Source organism: Cryptomeria japonica, chromosome 6, assembly GCF_030272615.1.
Source record: "Cryptomeria japonica chromosome 6, Sugi_1.0, whole genome shotgun sequence".
Classification (NCBI taxonomy): Eukaryota; Viridiplantae; Streptophyta; class Pinopsida; order Cupressales; family Cupressaceae; genus Cryptomeria; species Cryptomeria japonica.
The window spans coordinates 453,836,773-453,856,019 of record NC_081410.1 but is presented as its reverse complement, the minus strand read 5'-3'; positions in this window follow the sequence as shown (position 1 = coordinate 453,856,019).

Sequence of the window (19,247 nt, the reverse complement as noted above, 5' to 3'; positions counted from 1 at the left end):
GGTGTATCTTGCCTCCTTGACATGGTGAAAGTCTTTCAATGTTGTTTCCTTGTACTTTACAGGAAGTATTGGCGTACGCTTATACTCCTGCTAAAGTGGGGGCTAAATGTAGCGTCCTAAAATTGTGACACTTGCAATTTCGACTGCATTTGGGTCTTCACGATGGCGGCGCAATGTTGAACCTGAATGGAGACCCCGAAACCTATTTGCGACATCAAAAACTGCATATTTCTGCACCTTGGCCTGATCCTTCCTTGCACCCTGCTGTCCCGGGAGGTGGGACCATGGTGCCCAGCGCTCTGGTCCTTCAAGACCATGGTGCCTAGCGCCCTGGTCCCTCAGGACCATGGCGCCCAGCGCCCTAGTCCCTGGCCCCATTTTGGGCCCAGTCTCTTGTTGGGCATCAGGTCTTTAAGTTTCCAAATTGGAAAATAATTCTCTTAGGTCGGCCTAAGGTTGGAAAAATCAGTCTCCTAACCCTAATTGACAAGTATATAAACTACTTTTCCTCTCCTAGAAAGGGAGGAAGGAAGTAAGCAAGAGCAAGATGCGGAAGCGATATTCAAACATTCAAACATTCAAGCATTCAAGTATTCCTTCAAGCAATTGAGTATTCTAAGTCTCCATTCAAGGCTAGGTGTTGCATTCAAGACAAGGATTCAACCATTGAAGAGGAGATCACCTACAACATTCATTACACCTTCGCATGTAAGAATACAAACATTCTTACAACAAGGTATCAGTACTTGTTTACATTACAAACATTTACATTTACAGCATTCTCATTTCTTGGTTAATTCCAAAACCGGGGTTTGACCTAAAGGCAAACCCCTAATCCCTAACCCCCCAATCGTCCTCTCTTTTCTGTGTGTAGGTTGCAGGTATGCGACTATAATTGAAGATCTAGAATCCTTGTGCAGAGACGAACAGATCCCCCTTCATTTCGCAGATTTTTCGGAGGACCGTGTGCACTCCGGGTGCCATCATCCCGTCAACTTTCTCTCAAATTTGCAGAACAACATCGTCTCGACATTTTACTGCTAATTTCAGGTCCGTAGCTTCATCCTGTGTCCCTATCTCCATTTATAAGCGAATCTTTCTTACTTTACATGCACTCCTAGTTCAATCTTTCTATCTACATTCTTTACAAAAGAGGGTATCCTTGCTGTTTCAACCCTTGAAACTCATTTAGAATCCAGTCTTGAATTGTGTGGGATTGGATCTTGTGAGTTTCAACCCCTCTTTTGAATGTAAAGTCTCTCCTAAGTGAAAACCGTCAACCCTAGTGACCCTCCTTTCTCTCTCCTTGGAGTGGGGGGGGGAACACCTAGGGTTCGATTTTCCACTTTACAAAGTTATAATTATTTTGAAAAAAATATGCATAGTCTTTTCTTTTAGTCTTTTTGTCGCCTGACTCTATAGCCCAATGGATACAGGCACTCAAAGTTCTGGATTCGACATGCTTCAAGTGGTGCAACTTGTTCCCCAATCAGAGCTAGTTGTTGTCCTTCATTTCAACATGGCCAAAATCATGAGGCAACCCTATGGAACTAGTCCATTTCATACGTTATGGTCTCTGGGAGAGCTTAATCAACTTCGTCAATTAGTTCATTTTGTTTCTTGTTCTTTGTTTTTAGCATTTTCCTAGTTTCCTTAAGTTTGCAGTTTTACTTGCAGTTCAGACTTTAAAGTTTGAACTGCAATGTCTTTTCTTTGTTTTCTTGTCTGCATATCAGATTTTAAAGTCTAATGTATATTTGTTTGGTCTTTACCTACAGTTCAGACTTTAAAGTCTGACCTGCAGGTGGTCTTTGCCTGCAGTTCAGACTTTAAAGTCCAAACTACAAACTACTTTGTCGAACAAAGCATGTCGGACTGTCGGACTTTAAAGTCCGACATGCAAGGTTTTCTAGCCTGCATGTCAGACTTTAAAGTTTGACATGCACTACAAGTTGTAATTAATGCCACATTTATGGTTAAACCCTTGGTTTATTTAGTTTATTTTTTGCATTTTTATTTTTCATTCTGGTTTGTTTTCCTTCCTCTACGTGCCCTTCTCCCCTTTTACTCACCGCAATTCAGATTTTCTTCATTGGAGCTCGGATCGGGTCACCTCATCGTCAGATTTTTTGACATCATTTGATGCGGAAGAGGAAGGGTTTGCATTTTATTTTATTTTTCTTTTTGGGTTTTCTTTTTTGATTTGCATTTTTCTCCTCCTTTTTTTTTCATGGTTTTTTTTATGTGATTCGAAGAGCAATTGGATTTTGAAGTCCGATTGTCTCCCTTATTTCAGAGGACAATCAGACTTCAAAACCCGATTGCCCTCTGAAGTCCCTCTTCTCCAGCTGCCTTAAAGTCTGGTGTGTCATAGGATGAAATGATCTCCGCATATCAAATTTTAAAGTTCGATATGCGGGATCTTAACCTTTGCATATCAGACTTTAAAATCTGATATGCAGAGAGGAGTAGGTTGACATGTCGGGTTTTAAAACTTGACATGTCAACCAATTGTTTTCCCCTTTGTAAGCACTTCAGACTTTAAAGTCCAATGTGACTTTAATCTATCTCAGATCTCCACATTGGACTTTAAAGTCCGATGTGCTTGTTTTAAGTTTTCCCCTACACAACAGACTTTAAAGTCTGATGTGTTATTGATTTTTCCCCAAATTGACACATTGGACTTTAAAGTTCGATGTGTTGATGACCCATCTCGGATTTACACATTGGACTTTAAAGTCCAATTTTCCGATCAACGTATTTTTAATTGCTTTTTGGACTTTAAAGTCCGATGTGCAATTTTTGTTTTCAAAAGAGCATGTTGGACTTTTTCCCTGACTTGTTGTTTTCGGCAGTTTTACTCCCAAGCCTGTTTTGAGTCCCGTTTTTTGATTCATTTCAGAAAATTGATTATGATAAGGATGAATAGCTAATCACAAGTGATGAATACAGTCATCACGAATGTCAAAGATTCCTCACAACAAACTCGAGTCTTCCTCAGGTCAGTTGGAATCTCCTCCAAGTAAAGCATCATCAAGAAAGATGAAATACAAGTATGATAGGTACTTGAATCTGTACCCAGAGAGTTCAGTAGACTCAAATATTAAGGAGATCAAAGACACCAAAATTGGGCATGTTGATATGCAAGAATTTGTTGACCGAGTTCAAAAGGATCCTGCTCGTCTAACCAATTTAATCAAATCTAAGTTGCATAAGTATGCATCTATCCTAGTTGCGGCTCATGATCCTAAATTTGTACTGGCAATAGCTGATCACTTTGATCCAAACACAAGGCAAGTAAAAGATGAAGATCAGAATGCCATCATGACCCTAGATAGTGTATTCTTCAATAGTGTCTTCAGAGGTTCATCAATTGAAGAAGTAGTTGATATTTATCAAGAGAGTGCTCAAGAGTACTATGAGAAACATGAGGATAAATGCAAAAAGGTGATCAATATTGTTTATCTCGCTACTGCAAGAAGTTCCCTCACCTCACGATGGCCTAAGTCCTTCCACAAGAGTGATTTTAATGAGGAATAAAATGACATGGTCACCATGTTATCCAGAGTGAGAGGGTTAAAAGACTCATTATTTTCAAAACTAGATGTCTTATTACATAAATATAATCAGAAAGGGGGCTGCAAGTATCGATTGGGGATAGCAGATCAGTGATGTGCTTTGTGCTTAATTGAAGGAGGTCAAGGTGACACTAAAGTTTTACATGACCTCCTACCTGGTTTACGTAGTTGCTTCAATGAGGCAATATCCAGCCTTGTCTACCAAGGGTGATAGAAGATTGGTGCCCGTCTGGGAGTATTATGATCAACTTACCATGAAGAATAAAGGTAACCATTATAGAAGAGTCAATGATGCCTTCTTCACTGTATGGAAGTGCATTTTTTATAAAGGCCTATAGAAGAGGAGAATATCAAAGACTACTTACAATAGGGTATCTCATTTTGTGTGTGTAATTCTGCAGTTTCCCACATTCACCTACATCTGAATCTGATGTTTCTCAAGTGAGCCCTTCATTCTTCCAAGGTTCCCTTCAGACAAAATTCTCCTTATGGAGTTGTGCAAACAATTGATCAATATGCATGAGAAACAATCACAAGCACATAAGACTGGGCTGAAATTCCGAGAATCAATTGGCAAGTACTCAGTGCTAACCAATCCCAAGGCCAAAAATATGTAGGAAGAAATGCAGTCGAATACCATGAGAAGATTCAAGGACCGAACCAATTTTGACTTTCGCGTTATAAAGAACAAACTCAAAAGGACTTATACTCATGTTTATAGATTTGAGGATGTCTGGATAGATTGTCAGAATGAGGAGGATATAAGAAGGATGGATTTCAGCGGCCTTACTCTGGAACAAATTGAAATTTTGGATTTAGCTAAGATCCCAATGACCATGGAAGACAAATATGAGATAGTGGACCCTATCTATAATGAGAAGAATATTTCTGACTCCCCACTTCCACTTATGCAATGGTCGAAGAAAGAGAGAAAATCTATTACTCGGAAAGATCTCTCCTATCTTAGAAAACACCAATACATGGCTGGTAAAGAAAAAACATCAAGATGAAACAACTTCTTGCTAGTTCAGGAGATGATGACAACAGTGATGGCCCATTGGGAAAGACAGCTACAACTGAAACAAGAACAAAGAGCAGGGCAGACCCACAAGCACTATCCTCAGCTCCTGTGGTACAAATGAAGGGTAAAGGACCCAAAATAAAATTTACTATTAAAGGGTCAAAGAAGGGTGAATCATCATCCGGATCACAAGAAGCAGTAGCAAAAGAGCCAGAACAACCACCTGCTAGTGAAGTTGGAAAAGGAAAAGAGATTGAAGAAGGTGAAATTCCTCAACAAGAGGAAGTATAGGTAGAAGTATCACTCCCAGCTGAAGTTGATGCCCCAATTACCTCACAAGTAATCGTCCACTCTATTGACTCTGACTCTGACCAAGAGGATGAATATTTTCAAGAAGATGGAGATTTAAGTATGGGCATGACTCAATCAGAGACTGTTGGTCATTTTTTCACAATAACCAACTTTGCTAATTTAGATAATATCCCTTCATCTACTTTTGAATCCACAATGATGGATTTTAATGAAACCTTGGAAGATGCACTTGCAGAACAGGTTTCAGTAGACTTACCCGTCACTACCACCACAACCACAACAATTCCTCCATTGGTAAGTGTGTAAGTTACATTCACGGTACCCTCAACTCTCCCATCTGTAATTGAAGAGGTAGCAGCAACAAATGTTCCACTCGATACCTCAATATCAACACCATCAATAACACTCACAACTGCTCCAAGCTCCGGTCAACCTGCTCCTAAAGCTTCAACTCAAAAACTTTTGGTTCCTCCAAAGCCTAAGGGAAAAAAGCCAAATATAGTATCTCGGGTGGTAGTAGACCCGGCTTCTAAGAGAAAATATGTTGAAGTTATGGTGCCATCATCAGACAAGGACAAAGGCAACATAAGGTCAAAAGATTATGCCATGCAAATCGTAGAGCTCGAGGTGGAAACACATGAGATTGTGAAATTAGATTCACAGATAGCCTTTAATTCCTTGTTGAGAAGATTGGATTAGGAGAGGGATAAGAAAAATATCTTGAAGCAAAACTGTGAATAGCTAACCAACGTTCTTTTAAAGGTAACACAATCTTCTCAAGAGGTTGAACCCATAGGATCCTCAATAGATACCAAATCCCTCAAGAAGTTTAAACAAGTGGGAGCTAAAGACCGAGTGATGGATGAGTGGATTTCATGACTGAGATTAGAAGGCTCTCATCTTCTGAGTTCAATAGTGGGACTACTGTCAGATTATGAAGTAATCCAGAGTCAGATGCAAGGACTCAAAACCTCTTTATCATGGGAGATTGAGCAAGTTGTGAAAAGTACTACCTTATGGAGCAAAATGGAAGATTTCAAGATAGATGTCGTGGTTGAGAATAAGGTAATTCCCACAAGGGAGAAGTACACCCAGATCTTGTATTTATTGTCTCATAAGCAAGAGACAATGAAGTTAATGATTACAGAGCTTGATCGGGAGAAGAAAGAAGGTGATGACGAGGTTGACCTCATTTTCGCCAAAGTTGGTGATCTCCCTTGCTATTTATATGATGGCAATCAAAATATCGTCACTACTGAAGTTGTCATGCAAGAATTCCTTTCCTTGATGGATCAATGCATGGGCCAAGATTTATCACTTGATACATTTGATAAAGTCTTAGAAATCTAGGTCAGTTTTGAAGTCCTCACATCCATGCTGAAGGATGTTAAAAAGAAACAGGTGAAGATTCAAGATGCAATTTCCCACATGCAAGTCATCACAAGTTCTACCTTGATGCTGAATGAAGTAGAGTTGAAAGCCATCCTTGCTAAATTCGAAGATTTCCAGAAATCCAATGAAGAAGACAATCAAGAATGAAGTATCCCCTTTTGGCACCTTTTATTCATGCAGTTGCACGAATAGATGTTGTCAATTTTTGTGCAGCTGCATGTTTTCTTTATGTAGTAGTTGTAGTAAAATGGGATTGTGCAGTTGAATAAGTCAACTATGCCCAACTTTTTTTCAACTTCTTTTCCTATATAAGGAGGACCTCATTTGTAAATATTTTATCTTTTTTAGGCTTAGCAAAAACTCTGCAGATTTTTTATCCCAACTAAGACTTTGGGCTTTTATGGTGAAAATCCTATCAAACGAATAAAGAAAACAGTTTTGTTGATCACAAACTTTGTGTTGTATCAAGAAAATCGTTTATATAATTTAATGTTCCTATGTCCATTGAATATACACATTATCTTTACTTCTTTGATCTTTAAGATATTTCTACATGGTCATAGAGCTCTCAAATCTTGCAAGTAGACTTTGTGCTCTTACATACTTGAGGAATCTGCTATAAATTAAGTAACTTGTGGTAAGCTTTGTATTGATGCAGTTATTTGTAGTTTAATGGATTAGAAATCTATACTTGAAGACTTTGAGCTTTAAGATAAGTTTATAATTGTTTACTTTGTAATGATCAGTGTGAATTAGTGTTACCTTAAAGGAGACTTTGTGCTTCTTAATAGTAACTCTTGGTGTAGTTTTTTATATTAATTGTTCTTTTCTTGAAGTATCTGAAGAGGTAGAGAAATTGTAACTATGTGAAGGGAGAATACATAAACTCTAGAAAAAGAGAGTTATATGCCCAACATGAACCCACAAATTTAATTTCTTATTAAATAGAGGAGAAATTTCATAGGGAACCTCCCCTTGATGAGAGGAGAGATTAATTTCTCAGCATAGCATTGTGTGAATTATATATTTTGTCATTAGTACGCTGGTGACAAAATATTCACCGAACAAGTCTGACAAAGGACTTTAAACTCAAAGATAAATTGATTAGGATCTTTAGAATTTTTTCCTCTAAAAGTTGGTAACATCAAGGGTGAAATATTTGTCATAGGGGGTTCATGATCTCCCACATTAAAATTAATAGGATATGAAATTGTCCTATTAGGTGGAGGATCTTTAGCTACTACTTGATCACCTATTTCTTCTTCATTTTGTTCTTCCTACAATTGATTGAGATTATAATGCCTCAAAATAAATATTCAAAGAGGATCTCTAGCTCTTCTCATCAACAACCTAACTCCTTCCTTATCAACACTAAGGCTTCAAACTTTTAGTAGGCAGATATTTTATTTTCCCCAGTAACATCGCCAAAAATAATGGGCAAGGTTATTGATGTCACAAAGTTCACATCCTTTAATTTCTCATTATCGAACCAGGTGTGTCTTAGAGTTGTATGCGACAAGGAAATGTTTAATTTGGGGGTTTTTACACTAGCAATAGTGACTTATGTCTCAGTCATGCTTCGTTGGGAGCTCTCGTAATCTATTTCTAAGGACTAAATTCTAGGTTCATAACACTTTACTAGAACTAAGAATGAAGATAACAAATCTATTCTAAAGAATATTTTGGTGTTGCCAATGCAATCGAAACAGGACTTATTTAGAACTAATTCATGGAATTATTTAATTGGGTCTAAATCATACCTAAACTACAACATGAATTCAAAATCTATTTTAATTGATGCAAAATGAAATCTATTTTATAGAACATTGAAAACAAACTAAATTCCATGAACAAGTTTAACAAAGCTTTTATCTTAACCATGACTTTAATCACCATTATCACTAAAAATTAATATGAAACTAGAATGCATCAAATTGATAAATCTGAACTAAACTAATGAAATGTGAATTTGAACCTAAATGAATGAATTAATCTATCTCCAAAATCTACTGAATAAAAATAAACTATAGGTTTCAATTGATTTTCAACTCTTAAAATCACCATAAACATAAAAAAAATTGCAACAAAATCAACATGTGGAATTGGAATAAAAACTAAATCAAACTAGGATCACCTCCCTTCAGTTGAGCGGGCCCTACTCTTCCTCTGGTGGGATTTGTGAACACAAATATCTTAGATCAGCTTCAAATTTTCATTGCAATCGATTCCCAAGAGGGAGTAAAACAAGTTTTGAAACTACAAAGCAGTGAGACTCTGAAACTAATGACTAACTTATGGACTAGCTAACTAGATTTATGTTGAAAGCTATGTGATATTTAAACACATGTCCTTATTTTAGATCAAATGCAATGTTACCCATCTAGATGAGTAACAGCTACAAACTTAAACTACAAAAGACTTTACACTGCATTTATTATTCAAACGAAACTTGAAGTTTCATAGAACAACCGATGAAAATATACTTGGAGAAGATAGAACTTTTGTCTAGGTGGAGCGATCAGGAGTGACCAATAATTTCATGCTATTTGAACAAGAGGTTCATAACTCCCTGTCTTGCAATTACTTCCAAACATATCTGGAATCATGTCCAGGAAAAATAGAACAAGATATAATGGCAACAATTCTGGATATTGGCTATTTCATCATTGATTAATCACAAATATAATAAATTTTACACAAAATACTATAGTCTACCACCAGACACATTAATTAACAAAGTATTAATAGTTATTAAGCATAAATTATGATTAAAAGACGTCATATTTCAGTGCTCATCAACTTTTAAATTATTTACACTTACCATTTATGATAAATTTTTATTTGGTATTAATTGATTATTAAAGGAGTAACATAAATATTTAATTAACAACAATACAAAATAAGGGATATGTAACCAATTATTAAGTAGAGTTAAGAATATAGGGTCATATATGATTGAATTTAGGATCATATATGATTGGTTTCATTACTATATGGCAATAATAATGAAGTAATTCATTAGGAATATTCTTGTGTTATGCTGCAATGGGTACATTAAGTTACAGGCTATATATATTTCTCTATTATAAAGAACCAACTATAAGCTACACACCTTATCCTGACCCACAATATCTCAAATATGAAAAATTCACAAAGAATAATTTACTTGTTGTAATGGTGAGAAAATGAGGGTTAGGGTTGAATTAAGATAATAAAACCAAATTAAATGACCTAATTTACCATTACATTAGGGGAGATATGCAATTTTATAGATCTACGTTTGATAGACCGAGATTTTGATCAAATTCCAAGCCTCCTAAATGGGGCTCTTTCTTCCCTAAATTGAATTGAATTTTTAATTGTTAAAGATTAGGGAAAATAGTGAATTATTAAATCAATTTGATATAAATAGTGATTTTCAGATGTCGTACAAAGCCACCAACCTAGATCCAAGCAAAATATGATGATTTGGATCTATTCCCAAAAGTTTAGCCTGATTTTTCAGGACAGTGTTGCTGGTTTCCCTGGTCTTTCAAATTTCTTGTTGTCAAAAGGTGAACTTGTTCATCTCTATGAATCCTCTCAATCCTCCCAAATGTAGCTTTGTACATGTTCTTGAACACAATTAAAAGGGGGACATTATTGGGAATAGGGGTTTGCCTTAGGTCAAACACTAGTTTTGGAATTAAATTGAATTAAAAATGTAAATGAATTACTGTAGTAAATACTTTCCTTTTGAGGAAAAGGTTGAAAATGAATTAAAACCTAATGATATACCTTTAATAAAGTTTTGTTTGTCTTCACAAGGAATTAGGGTTTCCTGTAGATAGTCTTCATAAAACATAGAACATGAATGTCATCTCCAATGCTTGAATCTTGACTTCAATTCTGCTTCAATGCTTGATAGAAGAATTGATTTCTGGTTCACTTTAATTTGAAAGAGTCTAATTAAGGACTTGAATGAGGTGAGGTTTGAAATGAGAGGGGTAGACCTCCTATTATACTTGTTGGTCAAAAAATAAATTGAATTTTTGACACATGTCGACACAAGATCTAAGTCCCTGCCCAATTTAGGTGGTTGTTATGAGGCCCCAACATGGGCCCTTTTTGAGAGGACCATAACACTAGCTATGGTTTTGATTTAGGACCATGTTGCCCAACACCATGGTCCTGACAATTAGGGCTCCAGGATCAAGGGGAGACAATGTAGACAGTGAAAAGTTCTATCTGATAGTTAGTGTGAGCAGAATCAATGCTTCAGTCAAGCCTTAGAGGATGAATGCCAAAGTAAGGCCTAAGTGAGGACAAAATTGTAGCCAAGTAAAATTTAGGATGCTACATTTAGCCACCACTTTAGCGAGAGTATGAGGCTAAGCATACTCATGGTAAAGTACAAAGGTTTTCATTGAAAACATTCATTAAGACATCAAAGGAACAAGACACACCAAGCCCCCAAGGACTTAAGGAACTTACCACTTTAATATAAAGATAAAAGAGACCTCATAAAAAAATAGGAAAGAGAGAGAGAATCATGACTCTTATTACTATGATAGGTGAAAAAGAAAAAGGTTGAGTTTGCAAACTAACTTGAGTATCGAAACATGTTATGGTGTGCGCATAAAGTGAAACATTAAGTGGAGTGTATTCCCCCACGTTAAAGTGATTGCATATGCCTCATTGGGAGAAATTTCTTAAGGTGTCTTGCATCCAAAAGACAAGCACGTTACCACAATGATGTGCCCCCAAGAAAGGAAAAATCAAAGGATAATGGTCACAAAACATAAAACACATAAGGTATCCACTAACTCTGGGGTTAGTATGCTCTTATGATAAATAATGTATATCATGAATATTTGTATTGAATTGACCTCAATCCCAAAAGTTTGTGCGACCATAAACAAAATGGAAGAAGGGTACATGTGTCTTTTGTGTCAACATGAAAGATGATGGTATGAGGAATCAATAAGGATCTGGACAACTACTAAGAGGGGGGTGGGGGTGAATCGGTAGATAGAAAACTTGACACAACTTTCACCAAACAAAAAAAAAAAAATTTTCAAGGCAAAATCAGAACTGACTGGTTCAAACACTAAACTAACAAATGCAATATCATTGTCAAGTACATCGGTTGACTGTCATAATAGAATAATAGTAGAACAACTCTAAAACTCTCAAACCATTTGACCAAAACATCCTAATACTTTATTGACAAAGGTAAAAGCACATTTCATATTGTTGCGGGTCATAATATCATATCTAAGTGGTTTTAGCAGTTAAGCAAATTAATCATAGTAAACATAACCATAAAAACATTAACCACTTGACATAATGATTTTCACATGGAAACCCAAATGGGAAAAACCACGATGGGAATGAATACCCCCAAGTATTTTGAACTCTTATGAAGTTCGCCCTATTAGGAGCCAAGCCTGGTAAAGCTTTTACAAAAGTCCTATTAAGAATAGATCTTGTTAGGGACCACCCAGTTAAGGGATTGACTATAATTCCCTATTAGAAGCAATACCCTATTAGGAGTAACCTCAGTAGAGGATTTGAAATCCAAGCTAATGGATCACCTGGTTAAAGGATTTAGATAACACTAAGCCTATTAGAGCTTACCCTGATAGGGGATTTGACTGTTGTAATTGTTAGAGAACAATAGGGGTTTGTTGATTTGGTGAATAGCACTACTCTGCTTGATCAGATCATTTTCATGCTCCTATCTACCTTTATACATACTATAGATGCATCTCCTAATTTGGCAACCAATCACTCTTACATTCAACAAAAATTGCCAACACTACAACAAAACAACTCATCGACCTTATAAGCAAAACAACAGGTTGGTAACACATCACAAACCTAAGATCTCATAGAAATTACAAAAAAATTGGTTCAAGTATGACCATTGGATTACATAGCAATTATTGCACATCATTCAAGACAACCTTGACCGCTCCTTGATCACTGCTTCATCGATCCCTATAACTCATCATGCGGTTTCCACTTCATGCAATGTACTCGCTCATTCTGAAGATAAAACCGTTATCTCTACACACCAAAAACCATTTGAAACTCTTCACATACAACATGCATACATGGCATAATCATTAGCGTTCATCATTTGATTATAAACTAATACAATCTATTCACCAAACTCCATCTGTTAAGGTTTGGCACATCAATAGGTAGGGTTACCCGTTGATCTCATTTTTTATCAAGTAATATTGGTTTCCTTCACTATCTCACCTACCGATTGCAAAACAACATCATTACCAGTTATAATTGACATCAATCACAACATAATAGTTCATCAATGCAATCTTCATGCAAATGCCAACAATCTCCCCCTTTGGCATTGATGGCAATACAAGTATCAATACCCTTGATTATTATGATTGTGTAGAGGAATCTTGGTTTAATTTTTACCATGTATTCTCCTTCAACTGAGTCTCCATGTCTTTGACTTGTAACTGGCTAAAGATCCTCTCTTTGTTAATCATATAATTATTCTCCCCCTTTGACAACAATACCAAAGTGAAAGCACAACATTGGAGAGCCATCCACACCAAGCAAGCAAAAGGAGCACATCAAGTGGAGCATCATCTAAGGGCATCTTCACTTCATCAAGCTCCATCCGAAGGAGAAGGTAAAAGGATTGTGTGAGGTATATACATTTTCATTATTCATGTTTTCATGCATTTCAAATTATGTCTTTGATTTCATATACTTGCATGTTTGATTTGCATGCTTATTAACTAATCCATCTCCACTCATTCTCTCTCCTAGTCAAATCCTCCTACAAATCCTAATCCCACCTAAAATTTCCTCTAATCCCCCTCCTAATGAGTTGCTAATGGCTAATCATCATGATTAGCCACGAAGTCAACTCCTTGTCCCTTCCATCCAACCACTAGATTTTAATGCTCTTTTCCTTAGTGAATGTGAGATCTTCAAAATCTCACAATCCTCTAGGCATCTCCTCTCCCAAAGAATTTTTAATTCCTTCTTATTCCTCCAATCCCCATGATTATCCCTTTTTGGAGAATTTTAAATTCCTTCTCCCCATTCTTCAAGGAATGTCACATCCCTTGCTCCTCTCAAGGCACATTGGGAAGTCTTCCCAATGCACTTTGCTCTTCTCAAGGTACCTTGGGAAGTCTTCCCAATGTACCTTGAGGACTATGGAGACAAGAAATGGCTTTAAGGCATATCTCTTGGTCTCCACACCCTCTCTTGGGCCTTGTGTGATCTCACAAGCAATCCTAGCCCTTCATCTTGAATCCATCCTAGCCATCCATTCTTCCTCTCCTTTTCCTATAAATTGAGGACTCCATCCCTCCATTCTTCATCTCCAAGTTCAGTAATCTTATGCTGCCCTTTTGAGCCTAGAAAAATCATTTTAGCATCTTTATCATGTCAAAATCATCCTACATCCACACTTAATCATCCCATTTCCATCATCTTCCAAATCCATTCCATTTGTACACAATATTAGAGAGCAATTCACATCAAGCAAGCAAGAGGAGCATCATCAAGTGGAGCATCATCCAAGGGCATAATCTGTCTAACTGCAGGAATTAATTAAAAATTATGTTTCTACGCGATCCTCATTTCTGTTTCTTTTCTATTCCTGCACGATCCTCATTTTTGTAAAAATTCAAATTTGAAATTTTTAGGCGCTAACTATGTTTTCGATTTTTAGGCACTTAGGCTTAGTTAGGGGGAAATGAATCATTGTCTTTTGTGTTTGTGGAAAGTGTGAAAGTAGGAGAGTATGCTCTTGTCTATCTAGACAATCAGAAATCCAGACCTTTGGCACTTTTCTATCTATTTAGCACGACTGTCTGCTCTGTTGTCTGCTTTATTATCGGCTTTGTTGTCTGCTCTATTATCTTTTTTGTTATCTAATCTGTTTAGTTTTAATAATCCATATGTAAGCTGCTCTGTTTATTTTTAATAATCTATTTAGTTTTTAATAATATGTCTATTAGCTACTCTGTTTATTTTAATAATCTGTCTATCCGCAGCTTTGTTTAGTTTTAATCATATGTTTAGTTTTAAATAATGTCTGTCCACAAGAATTAATCTTAGTAAAAAAATTTATTTTTTTTCACCATATCTACTTTATCTTCACTCCATTTCCCTCCAAACTTCACTAGATCCCCCACATTGCCATTTTGCACATTTCCTTCCTTGGGGACCTTATCCCAAAATCTACTTTTTGAAGCCCAAAATCCCACATTCCACTATTTTTAGGGTTTTCCATAACTCCTTCCCCTTTTATCCAATCACCTCCAAATTTTTCCATCTTGTCCATCTCCAACTTTTTCTTCTTTGTCCCTCTTGGACAAATTTTTCCATTCCTTCATCTCTCCTCCAAAATCCCCATTTTTTGCTTGCTTATCCCTTGGAAAGTAGCAAAAACCTAGTCAAACACCATTTACCCATCAAAATTTTCCTCCAAATCCACATTTGTCATTGGTAAAAAAGTTTGTATTCATATTTTTCTACTTATTCCCAAAAAAGGAAAAAAATAAATATTTTTGTCATTTTGTTGTCTTTTGCAGGACGCTTGTTGAAGACTCCATTTTTCAAACTACTAATCAAGCTGTTTTGCAGGTTGCCTAAGAAATCCGACCAAACATTGTGCATTTATTTAAATTAGGAACCTAGATATTAATTAAAATGGAATGAACCATTGTCTTATGTGTCTTTAAGAAAAGCGTAAAGGTAGGAGAGTATGCTCTCGTCTAGCAAGACGATTAGAAATCCAAACCCTCCAATCTTTTCTTGTTTGATTGCATGTTTACCTCTAGCGGGCCTGCCCTCCCAACTTGCTCTTTGAGAAGGTAAGAGGGGAACAACCCAAGTGAGTACACCTAGACCTGGGGTTCCCAGCTCACTATAATAAATAGGCCATTGACTATGAAAGGGTCAATGGTTGGGGCTATATGAGAGTTCACTCTCACATTGGGTGCTTAGTAGGATCCTAGAGATCTCAATCATGCTTGCATGACTACTAAGTTCTTGGTGCTTCGTTGGGATATAGGTCTCAATTGCGCTTGTGCAACTTCGAAGGGTAGCTCCTAACGGGAAGACTTACTAAACACCTTATGCATAATGGCCAAAAACCTTCTAGTCATTGGTGCAGGAGGTCAGACCTCCAAAGCCACCCATATTTTTACGGCCCTTAGTAGAGACACAAAGTTTGCCATGAGGAGTTTTCATGGGAATTGATGCTTGGCTACCCCGAGAAGTGAGTGTCATCGAGGGGAGCCAGTGGGGTCAAGCATCTAAGTGTCCACTCTGGGTAAGCGTAGCTGGGAAACTGATTGGGATCCAATGACTATTGTCCTTGTCAGCCTTAAGAATGTTGTATATGAGAATGAGTGTCTTTGAGATAATATGCATTTGATCATTGTGTTTGCTTTGTTTGATACATACTTTCCAAGAGAGGACTAAAAACACATCACTATCCCCAAACGCTTGTCAAGACACATACAATTGTCCAAGTCATTACCCACACAAAGTCCAAAATTGTGTCAAAACTTCATCTGTCCCATATTTCATAAGCCCAAGAGAGAAGCTAAGAGTTCATCCTCTCCATCAACATTCAAGTTTGTCCTTTGAAACACCTACTATCATCCAAATCAAGGTGGTCGTATCCCTTCATACAACTTGCCATTCGAATTGATCCTCCATTAAGTCATGTTCATGCCAAAGACAACCAAGTCATCAAGTTTCTTCTAAACCATCACTACCATACCTCCTCCATCAATCATCCTCAAATTTCCCAAGGACTTAGCACATCAAATCAATCTCCCTCCACTATCAAATCAATTATCAAAATTCAAATCCAATCATCCTCTAATCCAATTTAACCACGCGTTAAGGTTACACGCCTTGTGAAATTCCATTTAGACCTCATCATTAATCAATTAGCTCTCATGCTTGAAGGGGAATCCTCTCCAAGCACAATTTGCCTAATCCTTTTGAGTCGATCAAGACTCTTAACTCACATCTTTACTTTGCTTAGGGTCATTAGCCAACCCTTGGTATAAGAGAGGCTTTTTAATCATCAATCCAAGGTCTAAATTCTACACAACTTGGCCATCACCTTACTTGTGGTTGCATCCACCACCTAAAATCCTCATCCAAGGACTAAGGTGTCAAATCCTAATCAAATCTGTGCTCTAATTCAAAAACCATACTAATCAACAAAATCCCTTGTCATAAAAGACAAAATCCAAAATTCCACAAATATCTTGCTAAGTCCTTTCATCACAAATTTCCCCCTCCAAACTTTTCCAAGGTTATTCGTGTATGGTCACAACTCGATCCCAAAAGAGAAAGATGGTTGAACAACAATATGGCATGTTGGACATTAGTGCCCTATATGAAGATCCCACATAAGATCCTACACAAAGTGGGCAACCTAGCAATCAAGATCAAAGCCAAAATCCTAGCATGGTTAGCTAAGATGAACTCTCTCTGGAAGTACAAACTTTCCTAGTAGATTCTTATAACCAAGAGATGATGGAAAAGTTTATTCAACACAATCAACACAAGATGGAGATCAGCTCGAGGAACCCATCAATAGCATGCATCTAAAGAAGTTTTATGTCTAAAAAATCCAAAAATAGTGAAAAAGCAGAAAATCCAAAAACAATGAAAAAGCAAAAAATCCAAAAACTGTGAAAAAGCAAAAAATCCAAAAACAGTGAAAAAGCAAAAAATCAAAAAAAAAAAAAAAAGCCAAAATCAAAAAAAAAAAAAATCAAATATGATAAAAAGTGCAATAAAAATAGATGGTGAAAACCTGGCAAACAGGCACTATCTATCGGCTAGCTCTACCATCTATTGGGTCATGCTTTCTTCCACTTGCATTCTTTTCCATCAGTGTTGTTCATATTCATCATAAAGCCTTTGTACATACATAGGCATCCCAGGTGATTTTCTCGTCATGTTTGGATCATTGACTATATCATAATAAGGCTTGTTTCTAGGCTGGGGGCAAAAAGTTTTGATCATTTTGAGCTTAATCAAAGCAGGTAGAACAATAGTCAGACAACACTTGTCAAGCAAAAAACTAAGACACATCCAATGTTGAACATAAGATCACATTGTCAACCATTAACTATCACATATCAATCTAAACATGACAAAACATGTATCAATGGATGATATATCTTGACTCATGATTTTAACACTTTGGCAATAATGGTTCAATTATTTTATTTTGATTTTTTCTATCATGATTTCTGAGTAACTTTAGGATGTCTTTGACTAGAGGAACGAGGAAGGAACATGCTATTTTTCTTGTCTACTGTCTATAAATTAATCATTAATATGTGCAAGGTTGTCTAAGGACATGACCATCCGAGTATCATGGAAGACATTTTGGACTTGCATATAGAAATGGTTAATATTGCCTATTTTACACAAGCAACACTCTGGTCATCTTGGTTCAAATTTACCTCGATGTTTGTGCTAACTTGCAATATCAAAACCCAGGAAAGTAGTGCTCAGGTCATCATGGTTCAATTATAACATTGATGTTTGCACTCACTTCCCACATTTTAGAGGCTCAATGATGAAACAAAGCAATGACTCCATGACCGGTCCGATCATCGCATGGCATTTCATGTTTTGCATTTGCATTTTAAGGTAGATTTGCATTTCATTCCTGCATGGGATCACAATGCTCATCTTTTCCAAGGCCAAAGCTAACATGGTGTTATCTCTCTTATTACGTGATTGAGTACATTGGACAATAACAAAAATAATCAATTCATTCATCCTGCATAATAAGTTAGTTCATCTCATGTAACCATTGCATACCAAGACATCATTCATATAAAGCATAAACTTATTCATTCATTTAGTAAGATCATTGCATGATATTCATCTAATCTCAAATCATATAAAATAACACCATTGCATTGCATTGCATCCATCTCATATTAACATGCATGAGAAAATCATAAAAAAATATCATAAACACAGAAAGCATTGCATCGCACAAACATCACATAGAATTATAAGCATCACCATACATATTTGCATTTGCATACATCATGTAAATACTGCATCATCATATATCTATCATCTAGAATTCATAAGCCTATAGGAATTAAACCATACATCAGGAATACATCATGAAAGTAAACTGCACATCATAATCATATATTAAATAGAATGCATTCATCATCTCATAGGTCATGTAGAGTGAATAGGATCAACTGCATATCATATCATCAAAACAAGATCAATGTCCAAGATACAATGATATCACAAAATATATGAGATACATCGCAGGAATCATCAATATCTCATCACAAAAAGGTCTGTACATAAATAGATCAATGTCCCATATCAGTGTGACCACTCGGACGTAGAGCAAAACTCTGTCCTGATGTGACCGGTAGAGTAGTACCAGCTAGTACCCCTGTACCTGAGTCCCCACCTGGGGGAGCTCTCTGAAGTGGCCCTGTCACTCCTCAACTTTCATTCTGACTCTGTCCTGATCTCCTGCTCAGTTGTGAAAATCCTGGAGCCCTCCGCTGAGGAGGAACAACAGTAAAGTATAATGTCCTATAATACTCAGCCTCTCGGATCCCCTAGCGCATCATCTTCAGGGCAGTCTTCCTTGAAGTAGACTCTCCTAACAACTGTACCTGTGTCTCGACCTACCAACACCTATCCATAGCTGCATCTCTCTTGACTAGGAGAGAAGCCATCTGAGTCTCTAGCTAGACCATCTGAGAGTCCCTCTTTGCTAGTCAACTCTCTAGCTACTGAACCTGAGCCTGTAAGTCCGTAAGTTGAGCCTGTTGTTGATGCGACAACATCGTAATGAGGATCTGTCAAGGTGCCTCTATGTGTGGCTGCTCATCCCGTGATACTGTGATAGGTACCTACTCAACTGGGGGTCCCTCCTG